Genomic DNA, 14,386 nt, shown 5'->3' with positions numbered 1-14,386 from the left:
TAAAATCCATACCAATAATAACAGGATAAACTAAATTATTTACAAAATATACAAGGGTGGATTCTGTTAAACCAGGAAGGGAGAATGAAACTTTCGCCGACCCAGCTGACGTCACGCGAGTTTTATTAGCTAATCTAAATCCTAAGCGATGCCGCTGACGGGTTTTAGATAGGGGGGTTATCTCTCCCTTAAAACTACTATCTATTAACGTCACAGATGATCCTGGGTCGACCAGTGCGATTTTCTCCTGACCATTTACTTTAACTAGAATCCATGCCAATTGGGGAAGAATTGATTCTCCCGCAATATGGCTATTTACATCTTGGCCTATTGACGATTTCCGGGGGGAACGGCCTTCTCTTTTCCCCCGGTGTGAGCGTTTCCCTTACTAAGATGTCTTTTGGGACAATTAGGCTTAATGTGGCCCTCTACACCACAGCGGATACAAACTGGCAAAAAGGGTTTTGCCTTTGGGTCCAAAAAGCTCACGGGTGCGCTATATTTTGAATTTTCGCGCCTTTCGGGGCAAAAATTTTGATAGTGGCCATGTTTGCCACATTTCATGCAGATTACTTCAGGTTTGCTCTTAGGAGCTGAAGTTTTCTGACTAGAAGACCCCGCGTCTCTGCCACGTGGGTCTTGATCTACTTGTTCGACCGCTACTGCGTCAGCAATTAGTTCACGTACACGTGAATATTTTTTTAATGCCAGGGGTTTTCTGATATCGTTACGAAGATTACGCTTAATTAAGCGAATCTGTTCGCGAACTGGGAGGGGCTCTGACAACTTTCGCATCAAGGCTTGCATTGCCTCCGCGTAGGTACTGGAGCCTACCATCTATTTGTTCCAATAAAAAGTCGTCATCAGACTCTCTAAGGAACTCGTCTTTCAGAGCATCAGAAAACTCCTTAAAAGTGGCAAATGAAGGTTGAGTATCCAACCATTCTAACGCACTTCCCGTTAACATCGTCGGGATCCAACGCTTTATAAATAGATCTTCTGGGCAGTCTCTACTTATTAAAATTTGACGCGCTTTTAACAAAAATTCTTTTGTTCCCAACCCACTAGTGGCGCCTGAAAAGTTGGGCATGAAACAGAGGGAACCCACGAACTAGGGATTGCCATGTTAGATTGTGCTTGTGCCGACCCTTGGCTAACACTGATCATGTTATTCTGATTTTGCGAAATGGTTGACCCATTCGCACCAGAACTATTAAAAATTGGAGTAGTTACCGCTGGGGGTACCACCGACGCGTTCGAAACACTATTTGGGGTGTTTGGGCGAACATTCGCGTTTGAATTTAAAATTGGCGCGTTAGGCGCTTGCGCCAAGGGCTGTACTAGGGGTGCCACAGTTGGAGGTGCGGCGCTAGCTTGTTGATATGAAGCCATCTGTTGAGTCAACAAAGAGACTTGTTGTATAAGGGCTTGCATTTGCGCCTGCATTGCAACTATTGCAGGGTCGCTAGCCGGTACAGGCGGTACAGGGTTTTGTACCGTTGGGTTTCCTACAGGGGAAGGCGGACGCGAATTAGTGGGTGAAGGTTGCGGAGTGCTCGCAACCGATTGGTTTCCACCATTGGAAGCAGCAGAATTAGGCCTACTTGTTGACGCCATGTTACGTTTTGATAACTTCTGCCTATTAGCCTTAGAAGGTACAACAAAGGAAACCTTCGACCTACGCTCTTTTCGTTCGCTTCTCTCAAAATTCTTAAAATCCCTATAGCAAATCGCACAGCTTAGATCTCGGTTAAATTGGGGAAAACAATAATCGTGCTTGGGCTTGAAACGCATGTGAGTGGCACGAATATATAAACCCAAAATCAAAACTCAAAAATCAAATTTACACCGTAAATTGACTATTTCTAAAAAAAATTGCTTGTAGTTATTTTTGACCCTTCAAAATAAAATTAACATAAAATTTAAGATTTTGACCCTTCAAAATACATAAAAAGAAATTCTTTAGAAACTAATAAACGTTCTGACCCTTCAAAACAAATAGTTTCTGATTTATGATAAGAAAAACAAATTCAAACTCGACGGTTAAACAAATTAAATTTCCGTAACCTTCCCTAAGAATTACGTACCAAATAAGTCAAAATTTAACAATTAACCGAAGAGCTACAGAAAATAATGTATTTCTAACTTATCATTACTTCGTTACCTTAACTTCTACGACCATAAAAACACGCATCGATCAAAATGAACAAATTTTCGTAGGGGTAAAGGAAATTAAAATCGATATATTAATAATGGCAAACAGTTGTGCACTGTACTACACCTATGCATCATTATTAACAAAAATTAATTACGGGTTCTTTTAATTATTTAAATGGGAATAATATCCCGGACGGACCCCCAAAATGAAACGTTTCTCCACTCGGTCCTTCAAAACTTATAGGTAAAGCTACCGTGGGGTAGTGGTCCATTAAAGTCAATGCAGTCTAGGGGAAAATAATTAGGATTGCAGAGGGAGAATCGTTGCCATTGGGTGTAGGTTTAATAAAAATAGACATGTGTAGAATTGTTTAGACAGTATTTAATTATTTAACGTAAAGTTAATTAAACAACTGGCTACTCATCAACTTTGTATTTACATACGTTAAACCCATGGTGCACCTCATGGGGCTGTTTCATAACTATTAAATTTATAATGGGTTGCTGGTACCCTGATTATTATTCACACTCACCGCGCTGCGTCCATCACCCAACAGGAGATACTCTTCGGAGGCGCGAAACCGCGGGAGTCACCGGCTGACCGCACTAACTCTTTTATGCATTCGCATATCGCGAGCGTTTTTTCCGGAGATCGAGAAAGGTCTTCTTCTGGCCGGTGCTACTTTCAAATCTGAACTCTTTCTCTTCAGTTCTGAACTCTCTTTTTTTTTTGGTGTCTCGACTCTACAGAGCCGAGCACACACACGCCGAAGCAATTATGTCCCAACGACTGTCAAAGGGTTATTAATGGGACACTCTGGCATCCAGGTATCCTGGCGCCCATTTTTGGGTACCAGCTTAAAGGGGTTACGGGTTACCAGCAGTAAGAGAAAAGGTTCCTCTCTGTCGCGCCGCCTAAGGTGCGGTCGGTCCACGCAGAGAGGGAACGGACAACAATAGAGTATATAGTTGATGAGAGCCATAGATAAAAATCAGTTCTAAGAAAATGTATGAGATAGTTTTTGGAAAAGTGGTTCATGGCATGGGAACCAAAATCTTAGAACTAAAACTGTTATAATAGTGCAATTTGTCCCCCATCTAACCATACTAAAAACTTTGGGCTACGAGAAACAGGGGCCAAGTAATTAAGCAAAAGGTAAACAAACAACCCCCTCCATAGGAAAAGCCTTTGACCCAATTTTGGAGGCTCGTAACTCTGGTTCTAGTAGGGATACGGGGATGTCCTTTGAGCAAGTTATAGTGCAATTTGTCCCCAATCTAACCATACTAAAAACTTTGGGCTACGAAAAACAGGGGCCAAGTAATTAAGCAAAAGGTAAACAAACAACCCCCTCCATAGGAAAAGCATTTGACCCAATTTTGGAGGCTCGTAACTCTGGTTCTAGTAGAGATACGGGGATGTCCTTTGAGTATGTTATAGCCCAATTTGCCCCCCATCAAACCATACTAAAAACTTTGGGCTACGACAAACATGGGCCAAGTAATTACGCAAAACGTAAACGAACAACCCCTCCATAGGAAAAGCGTTTGACCAACTTTTGGAGGCTCGTAACTCTGGTTCTAGTAGGGATACGGGGATGTCCTTTGAGCAAGTTATAGTGCAATTTGTCCCCAATCTAACCATACTAAAAACTTTGGGCTACGAAAAACAGGGGCCAAGTAATTAAACAAAAGGTAAACAAACAACCCCCTCCATAGTAAAAGCATTTGACCCAATTTTGGAGGCTCGTAACTCTGGTTCTAGTAGAGATACGGGGATGTCCTTTGAGCAAGTTATAGTGCAATTTGCCCCCCATCTAACTATACTAAAAACTTTGGGCTACGACAAACAGGGAACGAGTACTTAAGCAAAACGTAAAGAAACAAACCCCTCCATAGGAAATGCTTTAGACTATAATTTGCAGGCTCGTAACTCTTTTTCTACTAGAGATACGGGGATGTCCTTTGAGTATGTTATAGCCCAATTTGTCACCCATCTAACCATACTAAAAACGTTGGGCTACGACAAACAGGGGCCGAGTACTTAAGCAAAACGTAAAGAAACAAACCCCTCCATAGGAAATGCATTAAACTAAATTTTGGAGGCTCGGAACTCTGGTTCTACCAGAGATACGGGGATGTAAATAATGTGACCTTGACACAAATGTTCGGATAATTATAAAGGTCTTTACATTTTCCAAGCAAATAAAAAAAATTCGCGGTTTCGAACCTGTGGCCTTCCGGGAGTGAGGCGGATGTGATAACCGCTACACTACAGATATGTTATTATTTTTGATCGAAAAAACAGGCCAAGTAATTAAGCAAGACGTGAACAAACAAACCCCTCCATAGAAAATGCATTAGACTATACTTTGCATGCCCCTAACTTTGTGTCTACTAGAGATACGGGGATGCCCTTTGAGTATGTTATAGTCCAATTTGTCCCCCATCTAACCATACTAAAAACTTTGGGCTACGACAAACAGGGGCCGAGTACTTAAGCAAAACGTAAACGAACAACCCCTCCATAGGAAAAGCGTTTGACCCAATTTTGGAGGCTCGTAACTCTGGTTCTAGTAGGGATACGGGGATGTCCTTTGAGTATGTTATAGTGCAATTTGTTTCCCATCTGATTATAGTAAAAACGTAGGGCTACGACAAACATGGGCCAAGTAATTAAGCAAAACGTAAACGAACAACCCCTCCATAGGAAAAGCGTTTGACCCAATTTTGGAGGCTCGTAACTATGGTTCTAGTAGAGATACGGGGATGTCCTTTGAGTATGGTATAGTGCAATTTGTCCCCCATCTGACCATACTAAAAACTTTGGACTACGACAAACAGTGGCCGAGTACTTAAGCAAAACGTAAAGAAACAAACCCCTCCATAGGAAATGCATTAAACTAAATTTTGGAGGCTCGGAACTCTGGTTCTACCAGAGATACGGGGATGTAAATAATGTGACCTTGACACAAATGTTCGGATAATTATAAGGGTCTTTACATTTTCCAAGCAAATAAAAAAAATTCGCGGTTTCGAACCTGTGGCCTTCCGGGAGTGAGGCGGATGTGATAACCGCTACACTACAGATATGTTATTATTTTTGATCGAAAAAACAGGCCAAGTAATTAAGCAAGACGTGAACAAACAAACCCCTCCATAGAAAATGCATTAGACTATACTTTGCATGCCCCTAACTTTGTGTCTACTAGAGATACGGGGATGCCCTTTGAGTATGTTATAGTCCAATTTGTCCCCCATCTAACCATACTAAAAACTTTGGGCTACGACAAACAGGGGCCGAGTACTTAAGCAAAACGTAAAGAAACAAACCCCTCCTTAGGAAATGCTTTAGACTATACTTTGCAGGCTCGTAACTCTGTTTCTACTAGAGATACGGGGATGTCCTTTGAGTACGTTATAGCCCAATTTGCCCCCCATCTAACCATACTAAAAACTTTGGGCTACGACAAACAGGGGCCGAGTACTTAAGCAAAACGTAATGAAACAAACGCCTCCATACGAAATGCATTAAACTAAATTTTGGAGGCTCGGAACTCTGGTTCTACCAGAGATACGGGGATGTAAATAATGTGACCTTGACACAAATGTTCGGATAATTATAAAGGTCTTTACATTTTCCAAGCAAATAAAAAAAATTCGCGGTTTCGAACCTGTGGCCTTCCGGGAGTGAGGCGGATGTGATAACCGCTACACTACAGATATGTTATTATTTTTGATCGAAAAAACAGGCCAAGTAATTAAGCAAGACGTGAACAAACAAACCCCTCCATAGAAAATGCATTAGACTATACTTTGCATGCCACTAACTTTGTGTCTACTAGAGATACGGGGATGCCCTTTGAGTATGTTATAGTCCATTTTGTCCCCCATCTAACCATACTAAAAACTTTGGGCTACGACAAACAGGGGCCGAGTACTTAAGCAAAACGTAAAGAAACAAACCCCTCATTAGGAAATGCTTTAGACTATACTTTGCAGGCTCGTAACTCTGTTTCTACTAGAGATACGGGGATGTCCTTTGAGTACGTTATAGCCCAATTTGCCCCCCATCTAACCATACTAAAAACTTTGGGCTACGACAAACAGGGGCCGAGTACTTAAGCAAAACGTAATGAAACAAACGCCTCCATAGGAAATGCATTAAACTAAATTTTCGAGGCTCGGAACTCTGGTTCTACCAGAGATACGGGGATGTAAATAATGTGACCTTGACACAAATGTTCGGATAATTATAAAGGTCTTTACATATCCCAAGCGAAAAAAATTTCGCTGTTTCGAACCTGTGGCCTTCCGGGAGTGAGGCGGATGTGTTAACCACTACACTACAGATATGTTATTATGGGTGACCGAGAATACAGGGCCGAGTAATTAAGGAAAAGTAAACAAACAACTCCTTCCATAGGAATAGCATTAGACCCAACTTTGGAGGCTCGTAACTCTGGTTCTAGTAGAGATACGGGGATGTCCTTTGAGTATGTTATAGTGCAATTTGTCCCCCATCTGATTATACTAAAAACGTAGGGCTACGACAAACATGGGCCAAGTAATTAAGCAAAACGTAAACGAACAACCCCTCCATAGGAAAAGCGTTTGACCCAATTTTGGAGGCTCGTAACTATGGTTCTAGTAGAGATACGGGGATGTCCTTTGAGTATGGTATAGTGCAATTTGTCCCCCATCTGACCATACTAAAAACTTTGGACTACGACAAACAGGGGCCGAGTACTTAAGCAAAACGTAAAGAAGCAAACCCCTCCATAGGAAATGCATTAAACTAAATTTTGGAGGCTCGGAACTCTGGTTCTACCAGAGATACGGGGATGTAAATAATGTGACCTTGACACAAATGTTCGGATAATTATAAAGGTCTTTACATTTTCCAAGCAAATAAAAAAAAATTCGCGGTTTCGAACCTGTGGCCTTCCGGGAGTGAGGCGGATGTGATAACCGCTACACTACAGATATGTTATTATTTTTGATCGAAAAAACAGGCCAAGTAATTAAGCAAGACGTGAACAAACAAACCCCTCCATAGAAAATGCATTAGACTATACTTTGCAGGCCCCTAACTTTGTGTCTACTAGAGATACGGGGATGTTCTTTGAGTATGTTATAGCCCAATTTGTCTCCCATCTAACCATACTAAAAACTTTGGGCTACGACAAACAGGGGCCGAGTACTTAAGCAAAACGTAAAGAAACAAACCCCTCCATAGGAAATGCTTTAGACTATAGTTTGCAGGCTCGTAACTCTGGTTCTAGTAGAGATACGGGGATGTCCTTTGAGTAAGTTATAGTGCAATTTGCCCCATCTAACCATACTAAAAACTTTGGGCTACGACAAACATGGGCCAAGTAATTAAGCAAAACGTAAACGAACAACCCCTCCATAGGAAAAGCGTTTGACCCAATTTTGGAGGCTCGTAACTATGGTTCTAGTAGAGATACGGGGATGTCCTTTGAGTATGGTATAGTGCAATTTGTCCCCCATCTGACCATACTAAAAACTTTGGACTACGACAAACAGTGGCCGAGTACTTAAGCAAAACGTAAAGAAACAAACCCCTCCATAGGAAATGCATTAAACTAAATTTTGGAGGCTCGGAACTCTGGTTCTACCAGAGATACGGGGATGTAAATAATGTGACCTTGACACAAATGTTCGGATAATTATAAAGGTCTTTACATTTTCCAAGCAAATAAAAAAAATTCGCGGTTTCGAACCTGTGGCCTTCCGGGAGTGAGGCGGATGTGATAACCGCTACACTACAGATATGTTATTATTTTTGATCGAAAAAACAGGCCAAGTAATTAAGCAAGACGTGAACAAACAAACCCCTCCATAGAAAATGCATTAGACTATACTTTGCATGCCACTAACTTTGTGTCTACTAGAGATACGGGGATGCCCTTTGAGTATGTTATAGTCCATTTTGTCCCCCATCTAACCATACTAAAAACTTTGGGCTACGACAAACAGGGGCCGAGTACTTAAGCAAAACGTAAAGAAACAAACCCCTCATTAGGAAATGCTTTAGACTATACTTTGCAGGCTCGTAACTCTGTTTCTACTAGAGATACGGGGATGTCCTTTGAGTACGTTATAGCCCAATTTGCCCCCCATCTAACCATACTAAAAACTTTGGGCTACGACAAACAGGGGCCGAGTACTTAAGCAAAACGTAATGAAACAAACGCCTCCATAGGAAATGCATTAAACTAAATTTTCGAGGCTCGGAACTCTGGTTCTACCAGAGATACGGGGATGTAAATAATGTGACCTTGACACAAATGTTCGGATAATTATAAAGGTCTTTACATATCCCAAGCGAAAAAAATTTCGCTGTTTCGAACCTGTGGCCTTCCGGGAGTGAGGCGGATGTGTTAACCACTACACTACAGATATGTTATTATGGGTGACCGAGAATACAGGGCCGAGTAATTAAGGAAAAGTAAACAAACAACTCCTTCCATAGGAATAGCATTAGACCCAACTTTGGAGGCTCGTAACTCTGGTTCTAGTAGAGATACGGGGATGTCCTTTGAGTATGTTATAGTGCAATTTGTCCCCCATCTGATTATACTAAAAACGTAGGGCTACGACAAACATGGGCCAAGTAATTAAGCAAAACGTAAACGAACAACCCCTCCATAGGAAAAGCGTTTGACCCAATTTTGGAGGCTCGTAACTATGGTTCTAGTAGAGATACGGGGATGTCCTTTGAGTATGGTATAGTGCAATTTGTCCCCCATCTGACCATACTAAAAACTTTGGACTACGACAAACAGGGGCCGAGTACTTAAGCAAAACGTAAAGAAACAAACCCCTCCATAGGAAATGCATTAAACTAAATTTTGGAGGCTCGGAACTCTGGTTCTACCAGAGATACGGGGATGTAAATAATGTGACCTTGACACAAATGTTCGGATAATTATAAAGGTCTTTACATTTTCCAAGCAAATAAAAAAAAATTCGCGGTTTCGAACCTGTGGCCTTCCGGGAGTGAGGCGGATGTGATAACCGCTACACTACAGATATGTTATTATTTTTGATCGAAAAAACAGGCCAAGTAATTAAGCAAGACGTGAACAAACAAACCCCTCCATAGAAAATGCATTAGACTATACTTTGCAGGCCCCTAACTTTGTGTCTACTAGAGATACGGGGATGTTCTTTGAGTATGTTATAGCCCAATTTGTCTCCCATCTAACCATACTAAAAACTTTGGGCTACGACAAACAGGGGCCGAGTACTTAAGCAAAACGTAAAGAAACAAACCCCTCCATAGGAAATGCTTTAGACTATAGTTTGCAGGCTCGTAACTCTGGTTCTAGTAGAGATACGGGGATGTCCTTTGAGTAAGTTATAGTGCAATTTGCCCCATCTAACCATACTAAAAACTTTGGGCTACGACAAACATGGGCCAAGTAATTAAGCAAAACGTAAACGAACAACCCCTCCATAGGAAAAGCGTTTGACCCAATTTTGGAGGCTCGTAACTATGGTTCTAGTAGAGATACGGGGATGTCCTTTGAGTATGGTATAGTGCAATTTGTCCCCCATCTGACCATACTAAAAACTTTGGACTACGACAAACAGTGGCCGAGTACTTAAGCAAAACGTAAAGAAACAAACCCCTCCATAGGAAATGCATTAAACTAAATTTTGGAGGCTCGGAACTCTGGTTCTACCAGAGATACGGGGATGTAAATAATGTGACCTTGACACAAATGTTCGGATAATTATAAAGGTCTTTACATTTTCCAAGCAAATAAAAAAAAATCGCGGTCTCGAACCTGTGGCCTTCCGGGAGTGAGGCGGATGTGATAACCGCTACACTACAGATATGTTATTATTTTTGATCGAAAAAACAGGCCAAGTAATTAAGCAAGACGTGAACAAACAAACCCCTCCATAGAAAATGCATTAGACTATACTTTGCAGGCCCCTAACTTTGTGTCTACTAGAGATACGGGGATGTCCTTTGAGTAAGTTATAGTGAAACGTTTCTCCACTCGGTCCTTCAAAACTTATAGGTAAAGCTACCGTGGGGTAGTGGTCCATTAAAGTCAATGCAGTCTAGGGGAAAATAATTAGGATTGCAGAGGGAGAATCGTTGCCATTGGGTGTAGGTTTAATAAAAATAGACATGTGTAGAATTGTTTAGACAGTATTTAATTATTTAACGTAAAGTTAATTAAACAACTGGCTACTCATCAACTTTGTATTTACATACGTTAAACCCATGGTGCACCTCATGGGGCTGTTTCATAACTATTAAATTTATAATGGGTTGCTGGTACCCTGATTATTATTCACACTCACCGCGCAGCGTCCATCACCCAACAGGAGATACTCTTCGGAGGCGCGAAACCGCGGGAGTCACCGGCTGACCGCACTAACTCTTTTATGCATTCGCATATCGCGAGCGTTTTTCCGGAGATCGAGAAAGGTCTTCTTCTGGCCGGTGCTACTTTCAAATCTGAACTCTTTCTCTTCAGTTCTGAACTCTCTTTTTTTTGGTGTCTCGACTCTACAGAGCCGAGCACACACACGCCGAAGCAATTATGTCCCAACGACTGTCAAAGGGTTATTTATGGAACACTCTGGCATCCAGGTATCCTGGCGCCCATTTTTGGGTACCAGCTTAAAGGGGTTACGGGTTACCAGCAGTAAGAGAAAAGGTTCCTCTCTGTCGCGCCGCCTAAGGTGCGGTCGGTCCACGCAGAGAGGGAACGGACAACAATAGAGTATATAGTTGATGAGAGCCATAGATAAAAATCAGTTCTAAGAAAATGTATGAGATAGTTTTTGGAAAAGTGGTTCATGGCATGGGAACCAAAATCTTAGAACTAAAACTGTTATAACTCCCCCACACTTAATTTTGAGCGTCCTCGCGAAACGACACAGGGAGTTATACGACACAAATGAACCACATGGGTTCCAATAAAATACACAAAAAGGGATAATGATGCATAGTCAAAACAAAATTGCATAATAAACTACCCTTAAACACATTAAATTGAAAATTAACTATTGAAACCACAATAGTGAGAATCAGCAAGGTATGGTGAAAATTAAGCAAAACCAATTAATTTTAAGTTGCCAAATCATAGACACAAAACAAAGTATGATCCATCAAATTACATAACATTGAGGGGCAAAAATTTCGAAAAATAATAAAACAAGCAAACATTGCTACGAAAATGGGCAACTATATTATCAAATAACGTGACAATCCAGGACACGTCAGATTATAGATAACAATTATATTTATATACAGCGAACGCAATACGTAAATTGTAGCTACAAATAATTAACATTTGACATTGACAATGAACACTGAATAAGTAGATCGTAATTAACTATAATACAAATGTTCAACAAATCAAAACAAAGCAAATTCAAAAATGATGTGTACACAAGTGTTTAAAACAACTAGGGACTAAGCCCATTATGGGGATAACTCGCCCAAATTAATGAAATATAATTATTTCTTTAAAGTGACCCGACCGGTAACGGGATCGCGAGGCCTAAGGTTACGTGCAATAGGGACGTGTTCATTTTGACCATCGGTCGTATCATCGCTAATTTCACTTAAAACGCTATCTGGCCTATCAATCTGGTCGGCAGTACGCGCAACCTTATCGTCTGAAGTGATATTTTCTTTATCAATAGACGGTGTATCGTCGGCCTGACGCTCGACGAATGGTTTCAACTGGGTTATATGAAAAGTACCCTTCAACAACTTTCCACCTTTAACACGCTTTAAACGATAAGTTAAGGGGGACAATTTCTGTGCGATTACAAAGGGACCATCAAAACGTGGGGCAAGCTTTGAAGAGAAACGAGCTCCAGCGGATGAGAGAAAATGAGTTCGCTTGCATACTAACTGACCCACAGCTAGATCGACATCACGGTGGTGTTTATTGTAGTAGCCAGCTTGGCGAGCCTGCTGAGCGGCTAAGTTCGCTTTGGCTGAGGCAAGGGCAGTTGACCTTCTCTCTTTAAGAGATAGCGCGTAAGAGTTGAGACTCTTAACGTCACCAACGCTATCAGGTGGGACTGCGTCGCCAATATCGGCAGCAGTGCGAATTTCGCGACCGAAATTTAAAAAGGCGGGGCTGAATCCTGTAGATTCTTGGGTCGCTGTACGTAACGCCATAGCATACTGCTGTATTCCAATATCCCAATCCCTATGGTTATTTTGGACATATGTCGCAATCATAGTTCCGAGGGTACGGTTAGTACGTTCGGGGTGAGCATTAGATTGGGGGGAATAAAATGACGTATACCGGTTACGAATGCCTAAAAGTTTAAATGTGTCAGGCATAATTTTGCTGACAAATTGTTTGCCGTTGTCACTTACAACGGTCAGTGGCAACCCAAAGCGACTAAAAACGTTGTCCACGAGGGCATTTACTACGTTCTTAGTTGTGGCGCGCCGAAGTGGGAAAACCTCCACCCATTTTGTCATAATATCTGTTACAACTAAAAGTTGTGTCATACCCCGTTTACTGGGTGTGAACGGGCCCTTCAAATCAATCCCTATAACGGTCCATGGGTCGCTGATAGTGGCTGACTTCAATAGACCGGCAGGGGGTTGTTGGGAGACTTTATGCATTTGGCAGAGTTCGCACGAACGAACGTATTCTCGCGTATCGCGAATCATACCGTCCCAGGTGTATCTTTGGCGCACACGCTTTAAGGTTTTAAAATTACCTAAATGTCCAGAGGAGCGTATATCGTGATTTAACGCGAGTACGGTCTTATATTAGGCTTTTTACCTCTCCGTGTGACGTAGTCCAGGAGAGGTTCTGTAACGGCCGTGTCTGTGTGTGTGTCTGTCTGTGTGTCTGTCTGTCCGTTGTTACACCCACGTGACCGCGTTCGCAGTTTGCGTATCGGAGCAAACGTGTTCGCCATTTCCGAACTGCTTTCACAGTCACGGAAATGGCTCCTCTACTTGAGTTCTCACACCACCATCTTCTGGTCTTTGTCCATCCCACACGGACACCAGTCTGTTCTTACTGGCTTCTAATCACCACCATCTTCTGTTCTTTGTCAATCCCACATTGACACCAGTCTGCACTTACACTGGCTTCTAACACCACCATCCACTGGTCTTCCGTCTATTCCACATAGACACCAATCTGTATCATTGGCTTCTACTCCATTATCATCGTTTGGTTTTAGGATATACGCGGCGATCAGCTAGGGTTACGAGAAACGTCTAGCCTCCCTAAGGTGGGATCGCCACCAAAGGTTTTCGCAATTGCGCTTTTTCCTTACTATTATAATGGAAACGAATCGTATATATACCCCAAATTTGAAAAAAGCGGGCAAGAGGGGTACCCTTCACTTTAAACGTCAATATTAGCAAAGTTTGAGAAGATAATAGGTATAACTTTATTTTAAACGATTTAACTATTATTAATGTTAATTATTGAAGATTAAAATAATTAAAAATAATTATATTTATTTAAATATTAAAGATAAACCTCTCGTGCAAAGAGAGAGATTATCATTGCCTCCTATATCTACCAAGGCCCGTGCATGCGATATATTTCCTTCATTGCCTCCTATATCTATCAAGGCCCGTGCATTGTGATATATTTCATTCATTGCCTCCTATATCTATCAAGGCCCGTGCATTGCGATATATTTTTCAAAACAACAACAAAAATGGGAAACCCCAACTCAGAAACATAATAACGTTTTCATTGGATACTTAAGTTTATATAATCTTCTTGACACGGAGAGGTAATATTTTGGTTTTCCCAACTTGTGGTACCCAAATTTTAAAATTTTCCTCGGAAACATCGGCGTTCTTTGAAATACCACGGTGGAGAATTCCATTAATTATTTTACATTGTTTCGCTAATTTGGCTATTTCTTCTGACGTATCGTCAGAATTCGAGATGTTGTTCGATAAATAGCTAACGATGGGGCCAAGTCGATCGTCCTTAGCCTGCTCGCTTACTAAAATTTCCCTATCAAAGGCAATGGGTTCAGGTTCGGTGTTTAAGAGCGCGGCTGTTACACCCTCGGTTTCCAGAATCGGAATCGCCAGCGAATCGTCTTCTGTAGCCGAGGTTAAACGGGATAACGCGTCCGATACCTCGTTTTTAGCGCCTGGAATATGGTGAACCGTATAGCTAAATGCCTGAAGTTTAGCATACCAACGGGCATATTTACCGGTTGG

This window comes from Phalangium opilio, unplaced genomic scaffold (assembly GCF_054372755.1).
Source record: "Phalangium opilio isolate 3A_F unplaced genomic scaffold, DU_Popi_V2 ptg000360l_1, whole genome shotgun sequence".
Lineage (NCBI taxonomy): Eukaryota > Metazoa > Arthropoda > Arachnida > Opiliones > Phalangiidae > Phalangium > Phalangium opilio.
The sequence above is the reverse complement of the archived record's forward strand: the minus strand, read 5'-3'. Positions refer to the sequence as shown.